Raw genomic sequence first — 6,215 nt, 5'->3', positions numbered from 1 at the left:
CACAAGGCCTGTGTCACTTAGTGAAACCACGCCCACACGCTGCGCGATCGCGCAAGCTACGCACGAGGGGAAGCAGCAAAGGACAAACTTAGTGAAAAGAAGAACGGGCGGGAGAAACGTGGAGCGTCAGTTAAGCAATGCTCTGATTTAGTGGTTCATTGACCATACTGACCTATTTGTGCCCCAGAAATAATGGAGCTGGAAATGTGTCAGTTCCATTTTTTGTGAATCTGAGCGAGCCAGTTTCGCCGCTGGGGGTGGGATCCTATTTTTCCTGGAACTGGCCATGAATGTACATAGGGATTTTATGGAAACAGGCGAAGTGACGCTGCATTAAAGGAGGGACGACTAACTTTTAGATGGCGTCCCCTTTCATACCTTGTAATCTTACATGAACTCATGTTACTTAGTACCGAGTCTTCCATATGGATCCTTTGCTTTGAAGCTTCGAGATTCGCTTCGCCGGCAGCACTTGTTAGCATTTTGTATTTGAAACCAATGCCATGCCTATCTTCTCCCATCGTGTGTTTCGTAATTTTGAGCGCCCCAACACTCATAGATGCGATCATTTTCAGGTACTTTTTGCGGTTTAACAGAATATATATAGAAACATGAGTTTCTTTAACATTATAAAAGAAAATTATCAATGCAGATTTAAACTGAAAAGCAAATGGATGTTTGCTTGTGTGCTGTCTGTGTGTGCCCTAATAGGAGCTGGGAAGACCCAGATTCAAATACATCCTTTGCCATGGAAGCTTGCTGTGCGTCCTCCTTGGGCCAATGACACGCACTCAGCCTAACTTACCTCACAGGACTATTGCTGAGGATAAATTGGAGGAAAGGAGATCTGTCATATGCCACTTTGGTCTTCACTGGGGAGATACACAGGTATTTGCACAATACCTAGAAATGAACTGCTGTAGCACAGCAGTTAATTGGTAGGACTGTGAATTAATACTACTGGTTTAAATCCCACTACTTCCATGAACTCAGTAGGGGACCTTGAGTAAGTCACTCTTCTCAGCCCCAGCTCCCCAGCTATTTTTGTAGGGATAACAACACTGACTTTGTTCTCTGCTCTGAGTGGGGCAATAATCTGCCCAGGACAGCAGTATATAAGTGCAGTTATTAAATATAATATTTATTATGTTAGCAGGAGCGAGGAGGAGCATCACTCCTATCCCAGTTTATCCTTTACCTTTACCAGTTACCATGCTCAGTTCAAGGTATTGGTTATTACATACAAAGCTCTTCATGGCCTTGGCCCAACATACTTACGGGACTGCCTCCCTCCCTATGTTCCTCCACAGCAGCTTCGCTCATCTGAATAGGATCTCCTGCAGGTGCCATGCTGCACATGGGCAAAATCAACAGCAGCTCGTACATGGGCTTTCTCTGTGGAGGCCCCAACCCTATGGAACGGCCTTCCTGAGGTCAGGAGAGCCCCCACGCTCCTGGCTTTCCGCAAACAATGCAAAATCAAATTATTCAAAAAGGCTTTTTTCTCATAGGAGGGTGGTATTGTAGGGAGGGGGGGGGGGTCTCAGATGTTTCGATAATGAGTTAGGAACCATAGACTTCACCATTATGTTCCCTTACATATTATCTGTTACTTTAAATATGTACTCCTATATACTACCTGTGCTTCATGTTATTTCATGTCAGTCCTAGAATTGATTATGTTCTGTTTCAGCAATTCTTCAACCCCATATTGGATCCTTGCTAATGTTATGTCTTTGTAAACTTGTATTCATTTACCCTATGACATAGTTTATGGAAATGTTCTTGACACTGTATGGAAATGCCTGTCCTTGTCCTTGCTACTGATTGTACTAATCACACACTATGTAATCCGCCTTGAATCTGAGTGAGAAAGGTGGACTATAAATAAATAAATAAATAAATAAATAGCTGCGATACAGCTACTGTGAATTCTCCAAGCTACTTGGCAGAATCTTGGATTGCTTTTTGTCAACTTTCATTTAAATGTCAAAAATTAATTTTGCAAAGACACTGCTCAGAGTATTGGTCTACCATCTTCTTCAAAATATATCATGCTCAGATCGGTAGACACAAGCATTTTGTTGACAAAAATCAACTGACAAAGACTAGAAGGTTCTGAAAATAAATATGGGCATAAAACTGTAGATGGCACACTATAAAATCTGCTGCTGCCTTGCATGAGGTACAAAAATAGGGTTTTAACTATGCAAGCATATGGGTTGAACAAGCAAAGAAGCAGTTAGGATGAGACAAAGATTACTAAGCTTCTGCAATAGCACTTATTTTATGGCCCATATGCCTGAGATAGAGAGACCAGTGGCAGTCTGGGAGATCCTGACGTAGCAACTTTTTCTTACCTATGACAATGGTACCAGTAAAGCCTATATTGTGGGCTTCCTATTAGGTAGAGAAACTACTACTATACAGAAAGCAGAGCTGTAGGTGTGGTTTCTCACACGCTGGTGGTGGTGGGAAAGTGCCATCAAGTTGTAGAAGAAGAAGAGTTGGTTTTTATACTCTGCCCTTCACTACCAAAAGGGGTCTCGGAGCAGCTTACAATCACCTTCCCTTCCTCTCCCCACAACAGACTTGGGGTGAGGTAGGTGAGGCTGAGGGAGCTCTGAGAGAGCTGTGACTGACCCAAGGTCACCCAGTGGGCTTCAAGTGGAGTGGGGAATCAAACTTGGTTCTCCAGATTAGAGTCCTGCCACTCTTAACCACTAAGCCAAACTAGATTTTGTAGCCAACTTATGGTGACCTCTGATGGGGTTTTCAAGGCAAGAGACTGGTTTGCTATCGCCTGCCTCTGTGTAACAACCCTGGTCTTCATTGGAGGCCTCCCATCCAATTATTAACCAAGGCCAACCCTGCTTAGCTTCCAAGATCGGATGAGATTAGGTTTGCATGGAGTCTCCAGGTCAGGGCTCTTAAAAGCTAGCAATCATATTTTACTTTGCCTGGGTCACAGTAATGTAGTATTACAAATATGAGACCTTGGCATGTAGAAATTTCTCACAAGGGTGACAAAATATACAGTACACACTTTGTCTGGGCCTGACCTGCTAAACACACTTGTGTACAGGTAGTAGATCCTAAGTTTGGTGAGAAGGTAGAATGCCCTATAACAAGATGTGGTGATGGCCACTGATGTTTGACTCTGTAATGGGATTATATAACATACATACATACTATCATGTCGTAACCAATTTACTGAGACCCCAGCAAGGGGCTTTCAAGGCAAGTGAGAAGTAGAGGTGGTTTGCCATTACCTTGCTCTGCAGAATCTTCCTTGGTGCTCCCCAATCCAAGAATGGACATGCTTAGTTTCCGAGACCTGACAAGATCAGGTTATTCCATGCTGCCTTCCCTCCCAAAATGGGATTAGACAAAGCCAAAAAATTGGGGCTACAGCTAAATGGAATGCTCACGAGCAGAGACAATATGGTGATGACAAATGGGTAAGGGTACTGCTTGGGGTCTTCCTAGAGTCATCTGTCTGGCTGATCTAGCAGAGGGCTTGCCTTTCTGAAAACATGCTCTTGTATCTTGCTATAACTGGAATTATAAAGATACAGGGTTAAGGTTGGGGCAGCTGTGCAAGACAAGATAATTTTGATCAGAATTATTATTCAGGGCTAGTTATAAACCAACTTCTCATATTTATATACCAGGTTCAAAGTGGCAAGGAGCACATAAGGCATTAGGGCCTGACAGGTAGCAGTTTCTCCCAACACAAATCTAATGCAACTGCGCTGCACTAGAAATGCCCTGAAATGCAGAACAAACCTGATCACATGTAGGAGAACTCAAGTACTTTTTTAAAAAATTAGAGATTGTATTTTACTATCATGAGGAACAGAAAGAAGTTAGGATTGCCTTAACTGCTTATGTCATTCTGTGAAATCATATTTTTTAAAAATAGAGATGTTACTTCAGGGTTTATATGCCAGAACCTGAAAGAACAATAGTATTCCAGGTTGGTGTGAGATACTGACACACAGTAATTTGTGACCTTTCATGAGAAAGGTACATGTGCTATCTATATAGTTTATCTTCCCTGAAGTGTTGAATGAGGTGCAGTGCATTGGGACTTTTGAAAACCAGTGGGCTTACTTCCTGGAACCAGAAAAGTTTATATTTACAGTTTACAGACAATACTGAATTATTCAGGGTTGCAAACTCCCGAGGAGACCATGAGGATCTCTCCAAAGTAAGCAAAATAGTAGGTGAAATTAGTACAAAGAATTGCACAATTATTCGTGCTGGGAAAACCTGAACTTCACAATGTAAGGACTCTGAGCTGTCTGACAGCATTTAGGAGAGTGATTGTAGGGCCATGTTTGAAAGCTTGTGAATGTATCACCCAACTATGCTGTGGCTATAAAAAGTAAAGAATGATCAGAAGGGACTGAAAATACTATTTCAGGTATCATCATGTGTCGTTTGATGGTATGGTAGAAAAGATCATAGAGTTAGAAAAGATTTGAAAATGAGAAATGAAAATGAGAAAAAGGGCTTGAAGCTCCTTTCCCAAAGAAAAGGTGAAAATGGACAGGACTTTTTAGTTCAGAAAAAAGACCGCCAAGGAAAGGAACAGGACACAAAATTATGAACAGCACTGAAGAAGCAATTCGAATTCTGCCTCATTATACTAGAATTTGGGGACACCCAATAAAACTGGCACCAGATTAAAGAAGACAAATTGTTAATTTTCTCATAGTGCATAAGTAACTTGCAGACCTCACTAATTCAATGTGCATAGCTTTTAAAAAAAGGAAAAAACAGAGGGCACAGATTTAACAGCAATTGGAACCTTCCTGTTCAGAGGCAGTATGCCTCTGAATACAGATTCTGGGGACAAACATCAGAAAACTGTTGTCCTGCTGCCTGCTTATGAGATTTCCAGAGGCAGTTGGCTGGTAGCTGTTGAAAACAGAATGCTCATTAGATGAACACATCTTCTGAACAAATAAGACACTTCTTTATTATTCCAGACCCACTTATTCCTGTCTAGTGCTCCAGTTGTGTTTCCAGATTAATGCACCTCCTTTTCCCCTACACCTCTCCTGAAGATACTACCCTTTGTCAAAAATATGCAAACCCGATAAATGTTCTCGTAATAGATTTACAAACAAATATCACTTATTCTTGCAACTGAATGTAGGCTTCCCTCAAGCAGGTTCTGGGTAGATTTTTAATTGGGGCACAAAACAGAAACGTCTGACTAGATGCTTTGTTTAGACAAGATATCAGTTATGCCTGCCTACTGAAATATCATTACTCTAGCACCAACCTGATCTAACAGTTGGAAAGGAGCAAGTGGTTACGGGCTCACTTAACCAATCATACTGGCAAAGCAGGTAAATCAAAAAGCTTCTTTTTCTATTTCCATTATTTAGATTAATAGCACAAGGAACAGGATGATTCCAATCTGCTGCATTCTGTCCCCACGTCTCCACATTCTTCTCTCTGCTGTTCTTTTTCTCCCCCACTGCAGCAGCTGCCTACAAAGCCAATAATTTGGTCTAATAGTTCTAAGAGTGTAATGGTACTAAGAGACCTGTACTCCAGGGATTGTTCGCTAGTTGGCCTTAGACATGTCAATCTATTTTTTAATTCTTCAGTGGTGTTTACTGGAAGAATAATGATTTGCTTCACCAATGTGGCATAAGGAGGACTATACAATGGGCTTGCTCCGTACAAAATACTATGGCACACAACAAAAAATCTTCCATTCAAGATGCACCTCCTGAAGTAAACAGCATCCCTGGAGGTAGACAGGCCTCTCTGTGTTTAGGAATTAACAGGACTGGAGCCAATCATGCATTTACAATAGGAACAAGAAGCTGTGAAGTACCCACCCTCTCTCAGATAGTTATCTATGGCTGGAATGAAAACAGGTGGGTGAGGGGGCGAGGTCTGTGCAGACTGCAGCCCACATAGACTGTCTGTACCAGCAGCCAGTCTGGGCTCAAGTCAGGCTCTCTCTAGATCCAGTTAAGCTGAGCCACTGCCCAAGTCTCTTGCCCCTTGGAGCTAGATATGGGCAGCAATTACATAGCACGCACAGCCACTGTGTCCAAATGTCAGTTTATCTTTCAACAAGAAAGATTTCACAGTATCAAGAAGGAAATAATTAAGAAAAACCCAGAGAAGCTGATCTGTCCATGATTTGTGGCATGGTTGACCTAAGCCCTCTGGGAAGTAACATG

Source organism: Eublepharis macularius, chromosome 4 (assembly GCF_028583425.1).
Source record: "Eublepharis macularius isolate TG4126 chromosome 4, MPM_Emac_v1.0, whole genome shotgun sequence".
NCBI lineage: Eukaryota > Metazoa > Chordata > Lepidosauria > Squamata > Eublepharidae > Eublepharis > Eublepharis macularius.
This window is presented reverse-complemented; position numbering follows the sequence as displayed.